Below are 17873 nucleotides of genomic sequence, written 5' to 3' on the forward strand. Positions count from 1 at the left end.
TCCCTTTGGCTAAGAATGGTACTCTCCAATAGAACTGTGAGAATGGAAATGTTCTACAATTATGTGCTGACCATTATGGTGGCCAGAAGCCACAAATGGTTATTAAACCCTTGACATGTGGCTAGTGCAACTGAGAAATTGAATTCTTAATTTTATCTGATGAATTTAATTTTAAATATAGTTGGTATACCTTATTATATTAGTTCTATTAGTTTCAGGTATATAATATGTGTTGGCAAGATGTGGAAAAATGGGAACCCTTGTGAACTGTTGTTGGAATTTCAAATTGATTCAGCCACTATGGAAAACAGTATGGAGATTTCTCAAAAAAATGAAATTAGATTAACCATCTAATCCAGCAATTTAACTTCTGGGTATTTATCCAAAGACAACAAAACCTACCAATTTGAAAAGATATGTGCCCTATTTGTTCACTGCAGCATTTTTTATCATGGCCAAAATATGCTATTAAATTAAATTGAAATTTCCACATTTGCTGGTAGCTATAAGAGAATGCAGGTCTGGATCCCACTCCCATCCCTAAGAATTATCTCCATCCTACAGTCCCCAGGCCAACCATCTATAATGCCTCTACTGATTTTCCTCATTGGAGTAATTCTTCCTTTGACCCTTATGACAATTCAGCTATATCTTTTCATAGCTTGTATCACTCAGCAATAATATGAAAAAAAAGTGATGAAAAGGTTGAATTCTGGATGCACATTACCATACATTAGCTGTGTAACTTTGGACAATTTACTTAACTTCTCTAACCTTCAGTTTCATCATTTGCTTGTTGCTACCTCAGAGAGTTATTGCAAAAATTAAATAGAAAAAAAAGTGGAAAACTTAGTTTTGTTTCAGTGTAAGTATCTGGGTGCAAATCACTGATTGGTTTCTTGGAATTCTGAATTCGGCATCTAGTGAGATTCACTCATAACTTAAATGCAAAGACTAATAAGATACAGTGCTGCCACTCTTCAACTCACAGACTGGTATGGGGATGTGTCATATCTTATCTTTTCTTTTGGATTTTGAGCCCTGAGGAGCAGAAATCATATTTCCTTATCTTTATGGTCTGCTAAAAGCCTTGCACAACATCTGGTACGTGGGAGACTATAAATAAATGCCATTTATTCAATGAATATTTCTTTCTCTATCTCTCCTCCTTTTAACCTAGGTAGAATTGTTTTGTACTCCGATAGCATTTGTTTTGCTGAATCTTGTATTATAGTTACTTCTCTAAATAATCAATATAACATTTGAGGACAGTTTCTTTCATTGCTTTTCTTCTCCTATACTTACTTTGGGATATATCTTTATGGAGTAGAATATCCCCTGAAGAATTGAGAGTAAACAAATAAAAATTTAGTTTTTTGTTTGTTTCTTTTAAAAAAAAAAAAAAAAGAAGAATGTTCTGAACATTGCCAACACATTTCAGATTCCTATGGATACCAATGCTCCCACATTGTAGCTACAACTTCATGTCCCTAAGATTTAAGAATTGAGCATATTTCATGTGCTCTTTATTTAGTTTTCTGTATAATAGTTAACAACTCTAGTGTGTACCCATTATACAAGGTACTTGTTGAATGAAAGATTTTTAGTGAAATGAAGTTATTTGCCTAGGCAATTTTTTTCCTTCCTAAATCTTATTTTACAACCATAATTTGAATGCATACATTTTTATTGCTCATATTAAAGCCATCATTTTACTCTTTAAAATACCAAGTGAGCCCGGCCAGTGTGGCTCAGTGGTTGTCTGCCAACCTATGAACGAGGAGGTCACAGGTTCGATTCTTGTCGGGGCACATGCCCAGGTTGTGGACTTGGGCTCTCTCCTCAATGCAGGGGCATGCAGGAGGCAGCCGATCAATAAGTCTCTCATCACTGATGTTTCTATCTCTCTCTCTCTTCCTTTCCCTTCCTCTCTCTGAAATCAATAAAAACATATTTTTAAAGATATAAATAAAATAAAATACCAAGTGATCCTGAATCATTAAACTCTGGTAAATGTTTTTTTTTTCTAATTTATGATTAGTTATTCCTGATTCTTCATTGCAAAACAGCAAATTAATTGTGAAATATAAAAACCACCATACAGTTTGTAACTGACAAAATTTCTTTAAATATAAAGGGGAAACTGGGTTAAGTAAAGGTTTTAAGAAGTAAAAAATAACACTTGAATGTCATGGTTTTTATGCATAAAGTCAGCAAAACAGAAGTATTGAAGACTATCAATTCAAGTGAAGTTATGGATAAAGTGTAACTGGATGAGTTCAATTTTCTTTCTAATACTTTCTGTTAATTGGAAGAATATGAAAAGCCAAATGCAAATTTTGAACACTTAAACGCCAAGTGCAAATTTTAGCTTGAGGTTTGGGCAATATCTAAGTTCTTAAAATTATTTGCCACTGACAAGTTTTTAACTGGGTAGAATGTAATAAACTTTTATGTAAATCATCAGTGCTCTTGTAAAATCCAATTATTGGTTCATAGACCTTTTCTTACTAAGGCTTTGCACTTTTCCTTGAATTTTTCACAGAAGATAATCACAGAGGGCAAACGCCCTATCAATTCATCATGTGGCCACTTGAAAGCAAACTGCTATGAAAATGCAAGGCACTTTTGGTATATTTGCTATGATACATATGATTAATGCTGTATCATAAATTATCTAGCTTATGTTTATAATACTCTTCACACAGACTGGGTGGTTTCAGTATTCTTAACCAGGTGACCTTCCAGAATCTGTTAGAATCTCTTGCACTTCTAAACCCTTAGTTGTGTAACAATACAAAATTGACCAAAATTTGTCACTGAGTGATTATTTGAATAAAACCCAACAGAAATGTCTATTTTCTCAGCTGCGTTTGCAATTCTTTTAAATTAAAATGTTTTAAAGGATATAGTTTCACTTAGGGACTAGAAAGATAAAATGTTTCTTTGATATGGGGAACTAGAAATATATAAAAGATATTTTTAAATATCACTTGACATTTAGCAGGGAAGTGAGCTAAAAGGAAATGGGTGGAATTTTACCAAATATATCTAACCAAAAATATTCTTAACCTGTTAAAAAATCAGTTTTTCCTTTAATATAAAATTTTATTTATTTATTGCATTGATTTGTTGTTGAATAATATTGAAGTTTCTTTTTTAGTAACTTGAATATGAAATGACTGTAAAATTCAGAGTTACCAAAGGTAACGGAAATTTGATTTCCTTTAAAACATTTAATTCATCTATTTCTGCATATTTTTCTAAGCTTATTTTACTAAATAGATTTAAAATGACCTCAAAGGCTCATTATGTTTTAATTCTGAAAGAGCTTATCAACTACTGTCCCTTTCTTTTACAGATGATTAAATAGAGGACAGTACAAATTAAATGACCTGGTAGAAATATAGACTTTATGTGTGTTACCTTTCATTTCCCATTTTTGGAGGGTTTTGTTACAAGCTTTTAAGCCTCTCAACTGTTGAGTAATCTCTTTGTTTCTTCCATTTTCCTTCTCTCATGAGCTTACCCTCTGAATACATTTAGCTATTACTCTTGCTTGTTTTTTCCCAGAGTAACATTCAACCATTTCTTACATTCAACTTTGACCAATACTAAAATTTTTTATAATATTGTTTAATATACTGCCTTGTCCCCAAGTCTGTATCAGTAAGGCACTGTTGTTATATGCTGCATAAGAAATAACCCCAAAACTCAATTGCATACAGTACCAAGCATTTATTTTTGTTCACACATCTGCAAATCGATACAGTTTGATTGATCTAGACAGGGTTGGTGTGTTTGGTGTCAAAACTGTCTGGCTACCTAAGCATGTTATTTTCATGGCAAAGGCAAAAGACTGACTACATCTAAACTCACAAGTATATTTCAAACCTCTGCTAGTTTTATTTCACCAACACCCAATTGGCCAAAACAAGTCACACAGCCAAACCCATCATCAATAGGATACAGATAATAGTCCTTCTGAAGAGATGGTGGCATTGAACAATGACTGAACATTTCCTAAACAATAATTTACCATACCAGTTCTGGAGCTACTCAAAACTTTGTTGATACAAACCCTCTCTTCAAATAATTTTGAATAAACACTTACTAGACACCAACTGTGTGTCAATATTATTCAATCCTTTATTTCTTGAACTCTCCCCTTTATGAAGATTTTGTGATAAGAACTCAGTAATGATCTTTTTGGATTTCCTTCTGGATGGATTGGATTTATACAATTGGGAGGAAAATAATGAACACTGGTACAAGTTAAATGCATTGCTAGGGAAAATTTTACAATCAGTGTTTAAATTAACTATTAGGAAAAGCAGGAATGATTGTTTGCACACTCCTTCCCAGAGCACAGATTTTAAGAGTGTGAAATTAACATGGCCTTTCTCCAGGGAAGTTGGTCCGTGCAGCCTGGCTCAACAGTTTTGCAAACCCATAAATAACATACTGTCAGAATCTTTTGTGATCAGATGCCTGCATATCTCACAACAATCTCTGCCTTACAGCTTTTTCTTCACTTATTTCAATGCATGTGTAATTGGGTAGCCACTCTACAATTGTTGGTTACGTAAGTTCAAATTTTTTCTACAATAATTAATGATGTGAGGATCATACTTGTATATATATTAGAGGCCCAGTGCATGGATTCGTACACCAGTGGGTTCCATCAGCCTGGCCTGAGCCCTCTCGCAATCCAGGACCCCTCAGGGGATGTAGTAGTGTTCAAAGCAGCAGGTGGCCTGGGGAGGAGTCTGAGCCCCAGCTGGGCACCACCCCACTCCCGCTCATCCCAGCCCTGCTGTGCCTGCAGCCACCACTCTGTAGCACTGCCGCGGAGGCGGGAGAGGCTCGCATCATCACAGCGGCTGGTGCCCAGAGGCTGGCGCCCGCTCCAGGAGACCTCCAGCCACACGGCCCCCACTCTAGGCATCAAGAACACACCCCACAGGGGAAGGAATTTCCGGCACTACCCACTGAGGCAGGATGGACAGTGGCTGAGGGTTAGAAGGAAAAAGGAGGAAGAGGAGGGTGACAATTCCCACTTGCCTGCTGCTGTCCCTGCTGTGTGGGTGGAGGCTGGGGCCACCAGGACCTGGGGTCAATCCATAGTAAGCGGCTGTCAGCTGAGCAGCGCTCCCGCCGTGAGAGTGCACTGACCACCAAGGGGCAGCTCCTGCATTGAAAGTCTGCCCCCCAGGTGGTCAGTGCACATCATAGCTACCAGCTGGTCATCCAGTCGTCCAGTTGTCCGCTCGCTTAGGCTTTTATATATATATATATATATAGACTAGAGGTGTGGTGCATCAAATTCGTGCATGGGGGGGGGGAGCTCAGCCTGGCCTGCACCCTCTCCAATCTGGGACCCCTCGGGGGATGTTTGACTCAGTCAGACATCCCTCTTGCAATCTGGGACTGCTGGCTCCTAACCGTTCACCTGCCTGCCTGCCTAATTGCCCCTAACCCCTCTGCCTGCCTGCCTGCCTGATCGCCCCTATCTGCCCTCCCCTGCTAGCCTGATCGCCCCTAACTGCCTTCCCCTGTCGGCCTGATCATCCCTAACTGCCCTCCCCTAGTGGCCTGATTGCCTCTAACTGCTCCCCACTTCTGGCCTGATCACCCCTAATCGACTCTGCCTGGGCCCCCGCCACCATGGCATTGTCCAGAAGGGAGGCAGGACGACCAGAAGATGTCCAATTGACCTGGTCTAATTAGCATATTATCCTTTTATTACTATAAATTGTCTATGTCTTAGATTGTTTTTTAGGTTTGCCAAGAAAAAGGTTTTTTGGATGATAGAATATTATGTCTTATAAGTCATTTGACACATCACAGGGGAGCTCTTTACATATTTATTTGGTTCTGCTTGCTTTGTTGCACTATAGAAATGAAATGTAGTCTGTGTAAATTATCTTTTCCTGTGTGGCTTAATTGTTGACCTACTTCTATATTTAACTAATATTGATGTTTATCACCAATCTTTTATTCAATCACTTTCTCATTCTTAAAGTCTTAAATTTTTAGTCATCTTCAGTTGACTACACATATCTTCAAGTAATTTACATTTTTTTAAGTGGTGCAAGTAAGTGAAATGTTTTTGGAATCTTTATGTGTTTGAAAATCTCTTCTGGTACCCTACATAAACAAGAACTTTGCTAGGTACAACCTCTTCCTTCATAATGATTTAGATGTTGCTTCATTTCTTGCTGGTGTTAATTTTTCAAAAAAGAAAACTGAGACCAAGCTAGCTTCCTTTCTTTCATAGATAACTTACATTTTCTGTCTGTATGCTTCTAAGACTGTTTCCCTTGTTTTTCAAAAATTTCCCAGATGTTTTATTAATCACTGAGTAGTCACCTTGGTCTATTCTAGAAAATGGCATTCAGTGTTTTGTTTTTTTATTATTATTGATACTACTGTGTCATTTGTTTAGACTTCTTTCTCAGGAATAGCTGAGACCATTTAAAGCTCTTCCCAACTCATGACCTACTCACAGTCAACGCACTGCTGTCTAGTGAAGGGCTTATAGGTACAACCCAGAGGCCCTCTCCTCTCCTCCAGACTGCAACCTCTTACGTGGGTCACTCTTCCCACACACTGGTACCTGAGTTCTGCCTCTCCACTTAAGCTTTCGTGTCCTATGTTTCCATGAAGCAGGCTGCCACACATTCTGCTTGGGGTCTGCCTTGTTTGCCATCTAACTCTTGGTTCCAGTGCACAACATTGGCTAAAGCAAGGCCTCAGGAGGCAAAGCCAAGTCTACTGCCCCGATCTTTCTTATCCAGCACAAGAATTCAGACACTCCAAAGAGCCAAATTTCCTGAGTATATATATATATAGTTTTTTTTTTTCCTTTGTGAAGTAAATAGAATCAGTAGATTTTAGTTGACGGGTGTGCATGATCTTTCCACCAAAATTCCCACACTCGTTAGAAACATAATCCCAGAGAAACAATTGGTTGTTTTTCAAAAGCATTACTTCATATTTGAAACAACCAATTTTACCCACTTAAAAAACAGTTGCTAACTTTCTCTCTCAAACAATGCATTTAAATGTTTAATTTTCAAATTGCTTTCAAAGGAGAGTCATTAGTGAAAGGACTCTAGCAATTTTTTCTAAATCAATAGTATATATTTTCACTAATTATTCAAACAAACCATGTCCCTTTAATGATCACCAAGCCAATAATAAAATATTGGTTTGGTTTAGTGAGGGCAGAGTAAAGCCACTCACCAATGGTACATCAGGCTTGGGTAGAGGACTGAAATTTACAGTTTCTTCCTCAAACTCTTTCTACTTAATATCAGCTCTCATACAATTATCTAACTCTGGAGTTGGAGAGTGAGATCAGTCCCCTAGTAATGACTGATATTGGGTTTCTCACTCCTAGACAAGAGCTCAGAGTCAGATTTAGCATGATTTTTAAAAATAATAATAACACAAGGAAACTTTTCTTATACCCAGTAAGGTAAAGCAAATTCATACCAGGCCACATATATTGCATACAAACATGTGAAGAGGGTTGTCAGATGCTACCCAGAGCAGGGGCTCCAAACTCATCCTTAGGAGTTTGGGGAATCCTGGAGGAATGCTAAGTAGGCGGTATCTCTCAGTTCTGCTGTAGCTATCCAGTAGAATTCTCTTGAGATCTTTTATACTTCTAATGTCCAGCCATACCCCAGACCAATTAAATAAGAATCTTTGGGCATGGAACTCAAACATCAGTTTTGTTTTGTTTTGTTTTGTTTTAAAGCTCTCCACTGCCCAGATGAGAACTACTGATTTAGGGGAATATTCTGAGTCATGTGGCAGTTAATAATGAGGCCATGGGGCAAAGGTGTGGGAGTGGGGGGCAGTGAGAGTGTGGACGTTTTAGGGAGATGAAACTTGATGTGCAAAGGCATGAAGTATGAAACTGAGGAAGATGCACTGCACTCTACATTTCTGAGAGGTAGAGGAAGTGTTGAGAGATATAGCTAGACAGGCCCAGTAGAATTTTGGTACTTTCTCATTGCCAAGTTAAGAAGCTTGGATTTTATCCAGGAGTATCCCCTGATGATTGTAATCAGGTTGCCGGGGAGTTTATCAAATTGGATTAGCATGTGAAAGGGAGCATTTTGGCAGTAGCTTGGAGAATGACCTACAGAGAAAGGCAGACAAGACTGGTGGCAGAAAGAACAGCATTATGAGGCCATGCTCAGAAGAATGGGCCAAAAAGAAGTATGATAGCTATTTAGGAGGTGAAATTGATGGGGGTTTCGAAATGCATCTCTCAGATCACCGGCAGTATGCAATATAATTTACTGATGGCCTCAGCTTTTATCCCACCAGCTTTTATCCCAACACTTCATTTATGACAAGGGCAGGTTTCCCATGGGCTACTCTCAGCCAATGAATAAGCTCACTTAGCTGCTTCCTTTCTTTCACCCTTCACAGTTCCCCTCTCTCCCAATAGTATCTTGTACATCCCATCCCATCTTGGTGTCTGCTTTTCGGAAGATTCAAAGTACTAATTAAGTGTGGGGAAATGGAAAAAGGAAAGTTCTAAAAGGATTCTCAGGTTGATGCCTGGGGAAAAATGAATAAATTCTGGTAACAATTACAAGGAATATGAGAGGTTAGGAAAGGCAAGATCCATTTTGTACATGTCTTTAGAATTCTAGGACATTCAAGTAATACTTCCCATAGGGAACTGCATATTATGAATCAAGAAGTCAGAAGAGTATGTAACCTAGTAATGTAATAAATTGCAATTGATTTAATTATTTTAAAAAGTCAGAAGAGAGTTTAGAGCCACAGGTATAGATTTGAGAATCATTAGACATCAGTGGTAATTTGTCCTGGGACCATGAGTGAGAATACCAAGGACACTGATTAGTGTGAGGAGTGAGTCAAGTATAAAACCGGGAAAAATTATGGAGGATACACTGAAGAAAGTCTGAGAAAAGGCTGAAAATGTGGGGAATACACATGCACGTACATGAAATTCTTTACCTAAAACGATGGAGGGAAAAGTGTGAGTAAAGTTCCATCAAATACTCCTGAGGGCAAAGTATGTTAAGAAATGAAATGATTTTCTTGGCATCGAGTATGTTAAGTAACCTAAGAAAGGGTTGTTAATTAGATTGTGGAAAATGCCCAAGTGCAAAGTGTTTAGGAAGGAATGGGAAGTGAGGATGCTAGACAAGAGCATTTGAAGAGCCACAGTGTGAAGGAATGAGAAGACGTAAGATGCTAGCTGGAGGATCTAGAGAGGTATTTCTATTTCTTTTTGAGATGGAAGAGGCTTGAATGGATTAGCAGGCAAGCAGCAAAGAGCCAGGACTTAGAATGAGAGATGCAAATAAATGATTTGGAATTTTCCTGGAGTGTTAGAAGATAATTAAATTAAAAACAGAAGTGGTAGAGTTAACTTGATCAAGAGACAACATGACTCACTTTCCTCTAAGCCTGATAATAATAAAGAAAAATACCTAAGTTTCAAGGTGTAAAAGAGGGCCATTTCTATATGGTAGTTCCTATCTCCTCTGTGAAGGATAATGCCAAGAGAGGGGCTGGTACTAAAAAAGAAAAGTGATGAAAAAATAAACAGATTCTAGAAGGTACAAAGGAAAGAGTGACAAGATCAGTGGTGAAAGGACAGAATAACAAGCAGAGCATTGTGGTGATTAAATTATTAGTTGTGTTGAGAGTTTAGCCATGAATAGAGACTCTGAATTCCGTTTTCTCACATACATCTCTGGGGACTTCCCAAGGAGGATATATACAGATAACAAGGGCCAAGAACATTACTAAAATGATACAGTAGAACCTTTAGGGTTAGTGAAATACATAGAAAGAGGAGCCATAATGGTACATCTTTGCCTCTGGTTTAAGATCCAGACTGAAAGAAAACCAAGATCATCAACTTGACTCTTTCCCCCTAGGTCCACACTCTCAATCCTTAGAAAGAGATTTTTTTAAAAAAGTGGAAAGCCCATGAGCAAAATCTATTTTAATACACAGACTATTTCTTAATTTGAATTAATTCTAATATGAAAATAATCAGATTTTACATAGTAAAGAAAGGAAGGATGGAAAACGGAAGTTCAAATGTAGAACTTTTGTATAGAGTAGAAACTAGGGTGGTCACCTCATGCCCAGGGTTTTTCCAGAGTTAGCACTGAGAATCTCACATCCTGAAAACCTCAGTTACAGGTAAACCAGTAGCCACTCTTTTAAGACTGTGCTCTGGGGTTCACCAGAGTTTCTATCAGACCAGCATCAATTATTTGGCTGGTTCCATAGGTCTCCGAGTTTTCTAGAGATTTCTAGACTTGAGCCTATCAAAGGCTTATAAACAACTGATTTAATCCTCCCACTCATATGCATTACCTCCCAATAGAGAAGAAACTGACCTACTTAAAGAATCTTAGGCGGGAACAGAAAGAAAGCAATTCATGTAGGTGAATGCTTTATAAAGAATGAAATTCCACAGTTCACACCATAAGATTTGTCAGCTGCTAATCCATATATTCGTTAGTCACTAAGGTCCATGCTCAATAATGGCTTACCTTTATACCTTCACTTCTTGTGGGTGGGCCTAGGTAAGAAGTAAAACCTGGGTTCCTTATTGTGGTTGGAATCTACCGCTACATAACTGGACTGGTTGAGTTTTGGGGGACAGTGAGAAAAATTGGAATGAGGGATAGTTAATTGGGCCAAGTTTTCCTTTGGAACCATGAGACAAGATGCAGTTAACTGGACCAGGTTTTCCTTTGGAACTATGAGCCTAAAGAATCAGCTTGTGCCCTGACTGGTTTGGCTCAAGGGTCCCAAGTTCGATTCCAGTCAAGGGCATGTACCTTGGTTGCGGGCACATCCCCAGTAAGGGGTATGCAGGAGGCAGCTGATCGATGTTTCTCTCATCGATGTTTCTAACTCTCTATCCCTCGCCCTTTCTCTCTGTAAAAAATCAATAAAATATATATTTTTAAAAAAGAATCAGCTTGTTAACAGAGGACATTGGCAATCAAGGGCCACCTTGAGGTGCTGGGGCTCTCATAGTCCGGAGTTTAGTGTGTTGTTGCTGTTGGTGAAGGTCTGATTACACAGTACTCCAAGATCAGCCAAGATAGATGCCAGACTTTGCTCATGAGCCAAAGAAGAACAAAAAGAAATACCATGTAAGAGTTCCAGAAACATCTAGCCCCAGGTAGTCCAAGTGATTTGTGGAAGCCACACAAGATCTGTGTCTGGACAGATCAGTGACTTTCCCCTATTCAGTTCCACTTTTTGAAATATAAATATTGTATAATAATCTATTACATAGCAAATATAGCATACCGGGTATTATTTAGATGTAAAATCTGGGCTGTTATTAGGTGCATTAAATGTGACTGTATTTCAATTGAATGGAGTTCTCCCAATGTTAAGAACTTTCTCTTAAGTACAAGTATGGGTACTGCCTCTGAAAAAATAAAATCTTATCAATTTTATAAATAATACTTCAGAGTAAACAATAGTTACTCCAGGTAAAGTTAAATAAGTCAAGGGGTGTGGTAGTGAAATAATAGTGTATAAATGCTGGTGTGGCTTGGTAATTGCTATGATTCACCCTGATCTTCCCTACTTCCTGGGTCTAAAGAGGGCATGTTTGGCTGTGTTTACTACCCATAGCCCTTCCAGCTGGCAGGGAGGGTCCCTGGCTAGTTCCAGGATATCTGCCACTTTGCCACCAATGCTGTTGCACTAGACACCAATTTTCTACTGAGATGTCATGGTCTATATGAGGTCGACCAAAGCTAAATGGGCTGGTTATTCTATCAAGAGAGAAAAATGAAGGAGTTATTCAGAAAATCAGAATAGTCAAACTCATTCTATAATAAAAAAAGCTATTTTTCTTAAAGCAGATTAACACTTAGCAAGTTAATCTATCAGTATTTGGTGAATTAATATTTACATAATAAATTATTTGCCCTTTGGTCAAGTTTTAATTTTCTGGAATAAAGTTGGCTTTAATAATTAAACTAATTTGAAAGGCGAACAAGCTAAAGTTGGTGGAGCTCTGTTATTGGAACAATTATTTTTCTGCTTTTTGGCATAACAACAAACCTAGTCACTTAAATTTATTATTCATATAATAATGTAAAGCAAATGCTCTTCTTTTTAATATGAATCTCTCAGTTTAATATCTAGTAATAGTTGTGCTCTTTTTAATTTTTTTTCATTTCTTATAATGCCAAAATTGTTAATGGGCAATTAAAACTATGTAAAACAGCATCAAAATGACACTAATTAACTAAGAATTAATACAAAATGGAGATTAGATTTTATAGAAATCATCTTTTTTAAACAGTTTTATTGAGTTTTAATTTATGTACAAAGAGCTATATACATTTAATGCATACAATTTGATGAATTTGAACATGTGCAAACACCCATCACCAGAATCAAGATAATAGACATATTCAATACTTCCCAAAGTGTCTTGTGTTTCTGTGTGTGTGTGTGTGTGTGTGTGTGTGTGTGTGTGTGTGCAAACATTTAAAATGAGGTCTAGCTTCTTAAGAAATCTTGAAGTGCATAATACTGTACTTACAAAGAAGAATAGCACTAAGAAAATAAATCTGGAATGATCAACTAGGAAAAATAACTAAGTCAGTGATTTTTAAAGATATGTTCACATTCAATGACCCATACCTTCTGGCAGTTACAATTTTTTTCATTCACACTGATGGCACCAGCAGGCACCCAGTGGCTGAAGGCAGCCCAAGTCCAACATCTCGGGATCCACCATACAATACAGAGAGCCACCCAGATGAAGCAACTCTCAACCTTCCACTCAGCAGCAGACGATCCAGGCAGGCATTTCTTCTCACCCTCCACTCACTGGCAGGAAGCAATCAAGTCCAGAGTCTCCTTGAATTCCACCTAGCAGCAGCAGGGGTTCTAGGACAGGCCCTCCACCCAATAGCAGAAGGCAACACATAACCCACAATTTCAGGCAGCTCATGCCCCTTCACCAAGTGGCAGTGGTATCTCAGGTAGGTACTTCTCTCTTCCAGTGACACTACTGAGACAGAATAGAAAGCACACTAGTACAGAGTGGCCGGAGGATAGACCAGGAGAAATACTCTCTGACTCTGAGGCTAGTACTAAAAGGAATCAAATATTACTGCTATCTGAAAAATATTTTAAAATGGCCACCATAAAATATCTTCAACAAGAAATTACAGACTCTCTGGATACAAATGACAAAACAAAAGATTTAAGCAAATAAATAAAATTTATTTTAAGAAATAATAAATGGAAATTATATAATTAAAAATTATAATAACAAAAAAAAAACTCACTGGATAGGCTCAAAGTAAAAGGAATCAGTGAACTTCAAGACAGATAAAACCAGTAGAATTTACTCAATATGAAAAGCAGAGAAATATATATATATATATATAAAACTTTAGAAAAGGACAATAACAAAATAACTAATATTGGTATTATCATAGTCCCAGAGGGAGAAGAGAAAGAATGTAGGGCTGAAAAGGTAACTAAAAAAATAATGACTGAAAACTTTTTAAATTTGACAAAAGACATGAATAGACAAATTCAAGAAACTGAGCAAACTCTAAATAGGATAAAACCAAAGAATTCCATGCTAATACATATCATAATTTTTCATGACTGTTATATCATAACATTTACTACATACTAAGCACCATGCTAAAAACATTATTTATATCATTTCATTCTCACAATAACCCTTTAGAGTAGGTACTACTATTATTCTTTTATTAGGCAGAAAACAAAAACACTAATAATGCTCAGAGAGTTTGCATAACACTCACAGTTTCACATTGTTAATATTCAACCAAATTCATTCTGTTGGGCAAAAATCCTATAGACCTTAAGCTGTTTTCTTTCTCTATTAGAGCTAATACTTTTGATATGTAAAATAATCTACAATTGTATTGAGTGTTCCATCAGTCCTTTACTATATTATTATGAACTAGAGGCCCAGTGCATGAATTTGTGCACCAGTGGGGTCCCTTGGCCTGGCCTGTGGGATCGGGCTGAAACCAGCTCTCTGACATCCCCTGAGGTGTCCCAGATTGCAAGAGGGAACAGGCCAGGCCAAGGGACACCACTGGTGCACGATTAGGGCCAAGGAGGGACTCGGGAGGTTGGCCAGCCTGGGAGGGACTGAAGGAGGGCTCCAGGGCATGTCTGGACTGTCTTGCTCAGTCCCAATGGGCTGGACCCCAGCAGCAAGCTAACCTACCAGTTGGAGCGTCTGCCCCCTGGTGATCAGTGCATGTCATAGTGAACAGTTGAGCTGCCTTAGCATATCATTACCATATTACACTTTGATTGGTTGAACAGCCGACCGGACTACCAGACACTTAGCATATTAGGATTTTATTATATAGGATATTTATAATGGAAAAAAATTAAAGGGTTATAACAGGCATTTTGCAGGATGGATCAAAGAGAGTTGTTTCTAATTTGGAGAAGAGAAAGGTAGTGTTAAGTAATAGCACTGGAAACCAACAAAGTGTTATTGGTATAAAAAAGCAGAGTTAATCTGCAGTCTGTGGTTTATTTTAATTGTGAGAAAAGAAAGTCTTAGTTATCAACATTTTTCTCACACTAGTCTTGGAAGTATATAGTGACTGAAGTATATACCTCGGTAGCTGGCACCCAACTCTCCTGACCTATGGCCTGTGCTATCAACATTTTATCATGCCACCATTTAGGGTTGGTCGTACTACATGTTTTCTCAAGATCCCCATATTATGCTCAAATTTTACAATCTGATTTGCAATAAACTCACAGAGATACAGTCTCTATCAGCTTTAATAAGAGAGAAGGACATAATAGTCTCTCTCTCTTGCTCTCTCTCTCTCTCTCTCTCTCTCTCTCTCTCACACACACACACACACACACACACACACACACACACACACACACAGCTGTTCAGAGTGTGGCACCAGGCTGCTCTTCTATCCCTGTTATCTAGAAATAGCAGAGAGACCTTGGGTGCCCCGGGCAATTCTCAAAGAGGCATGCCCAGTAGAGTTGAACTTGACTGCCAACACAGTGATTCAGCAATTTATCTGTAGAGAATGTGAGAGGGAGAAGAAGAAGGATTTTTCATCCTGAATTTGGGTGAAGAACATTTCTCATCATGAACAAATAAAGAGATTTAGAGAGTTGTTAATTTTGTTCTTTATTCTAAAGCTCCTAATGCATGTAACTGGCTGATTTCAAAGCAAAAATCCTATTTGCCATAATTAAGCATTCAGAATGTGGAAACTGATTTTATAAGCTCATACAAGAAAGAAAATAAAATTTAAATTAAGTTGAATTAAATGGTGATTACAGAAATGTATCTATATTACATGGCTAAAAACACAGAAGAATTTTTTTTTTCTTTTTGGTTATAAGCCGTGTGTTCCATTTAAATCTAATAGACATCTGGGAACCAGATTGATGATTTTGTTAATCCTATTTTACAGAAGAGGAAGAAGAGGCAGCAGCACATTAAATGAATGTTCCTCAAGCCATGTGGCAGGATGCAACATATGAATGTCATTGCTCTCTGAAATCAGACTGTGCCTCTCCAGGACAAAACCCATTTTATTAAAATGAAATCAACTCTTTCTTAAATTGGCAGGTTAAAAAAAGCAAACCTTAATGTGAACTCTATCAATCTTTCTATCAAATGATTCAATGTGGGTATGAAATAGTTCCATTTAAAAAATGACACCAAATAACCTTTCAAAACAACTTTTTCCAAAAAAAATGTTGGTCTTTTAGAAGATGACTCTTTTTGACTGCTTGGGTATGTGACTGGATTAGAGCGGGGGGAACAAAAGTACAACTCTCTAAGAGGCAAATGAAAATCAGGAGTGGAGGGAGAAGAATAAAGACTTTCAAAGCCTAATTCTAAATTCCTTCCTGAGATTCACATGAGCACTTTAGCGCTAGAACAATGTTTCCAGAAACACAACCTATCAATAATGACATTTATAGGTCAATTACTATTACCCAGGGAATTTGTTCTACTCTTATTTTACAGTATACCTGCCAAAAGAAAATCATATATGGCATGTTGTGACTTGGCTCTAAGTTTTCTAAAAGCTTTTCTTTCTATTCCAGCTGAAACTCTGAAACTTACCTGCTACCCTTTTGGCCCGGAGCCAAGTCACAACTAAATCTACACTGCTGTGTTTCTCTGTATTCCAGACAGCCTTCTATTTCAGACCTTGGCACAAATAACATAGTAAAGACACAGAATGTTAAGATGAGGTCATGGGGATAGGGGCAGGGGGAGGAAAGCATGGAACTTCTTGGCTAAAGCATGGAAAAGGCCAAATTAGCAGCAAAAAATTCTTCTTCTCAGTCACTGAAGAACCAACAGGCAGATTCCTTATAGCCACTGTGATGATAGGCTACTCCCTTGATAGTTGCTAAGACAACTTCTTTGACAACAGAGTTAGAAGACTCCTGGTCTGCCTCCTGGGAAATAAGCCATTGAACACTCTGCTTCATTATTCTTTTACTAGAGGCTCAGTGCACGAAATCTGTGCATGGGGTGGGGGGTCCCTCAGCCTGGCCTGCACCCTCTCAAAATATGGGACCCCTTGGTGGATGTCTGACTGCTGGTTTAGGCCCACTCCTGCCTGTGGATCAGGCCTAAACCGACAGTCTGACATCCCTATCGCAATATGGACCACTGGTACTGCTCGCCTGCCTGCCTGATCACCCCTACCCACTCTGCCTGCCTGCCTGATTGCCCCTAACTACTCACCTGCCTGCCTGATCACCCCTAAGCACTCTGCTTGCCTGCCTGATTGCCCCTAACCACTCACTGGGGGTGGCTGGCCGGGTGAGGGGCCGTGGTCATTCTGGTCTCTGGTCATTCTGGTCATTCCACCGTTTTGGTCACTGGGCTTTTATTATATAGGATTATTTCTTTATCCATTCATTTCCTCATTAAATAATCCAGCCATTTAACAACAATTTTATTTTGAATAGTATACAATAATGCTTCTAAAAATTTGCCTGGCCGGCATGGCTCAGTGGTTGAGCATTACCCTATGAACCAAGAGGTCATGGTTTGATTCCCAGTCAGGGCACATGCCCAGGTTTCAGGCTCAATCTCTAGTGGAAGGTGTGCAGGAGGCAGCTAATCAATGATCCTCTTTCATCATTGTTGTTTCTATCTCTCTATCCCTCTCCCTCCTCTCTCTGAAATCAATAAAACATATTTTTAAAAAATTAATAAACATTCAAAATACATGGAAATCTTATTAAAACACAATCTCTCTTTCAGAATTTAGGGTAGGCTCATAATTTTGCATTTCTCCTAATGTCCAAGGGGATTCCTATGCTGCTTCTCCAAGGGTAGGAGAGATAGTCATCCATTTTATTTCCCTTTCCCTCTACACCAGTGGTCTTCAAACATGTTAGAAAAATATAAATTCCTGGGCGCATCCCATACCTACTGAATCTTGGGGTTGGATTCAGCAATCCTTGTCTTACTAAGCCTTCCAGTGACTCTGGTGTCTGCTCAAGTTTCAGAACCAGAGTCTAGGGACATAGTTCTCAAAAGATGGGTAAGTATTAGAATCACTTGGGGAGTTTGCATTATGTCCCACAAAAAGAAATGTTGATCCTAACCTGAGATACCTGTGAATGGGACCTTATTTGGAAACTAGTGGCCCAGTGCACGAAATTCATGTCCCTCAGCCCGGCCTGCACCCTCTCCAATCTGGGGCCCCTCAGGAGATGTCCAACTGCCGGCAGTCAGACATCCCTCTCACAATCTGGGACTGCTGGTTCCTAACCGCTCACCTACCTGCCTGTCTGATCGT

Source organism: Eptesicus fuscus, chromosome 3, assembly GCF_027574615.1.
Source record: "Eptesicus fuscus isolate TK198812 chromosome 3, DD_ASM_mEF_20220401, whole genome shotgun sequence".
Lineage (NCBI taxonomy): Eukaryota > Metazoa > Chordata > Mammalia > Chiroptera > Vespertilionidae > Eptesicus > Eptesicus fuscus.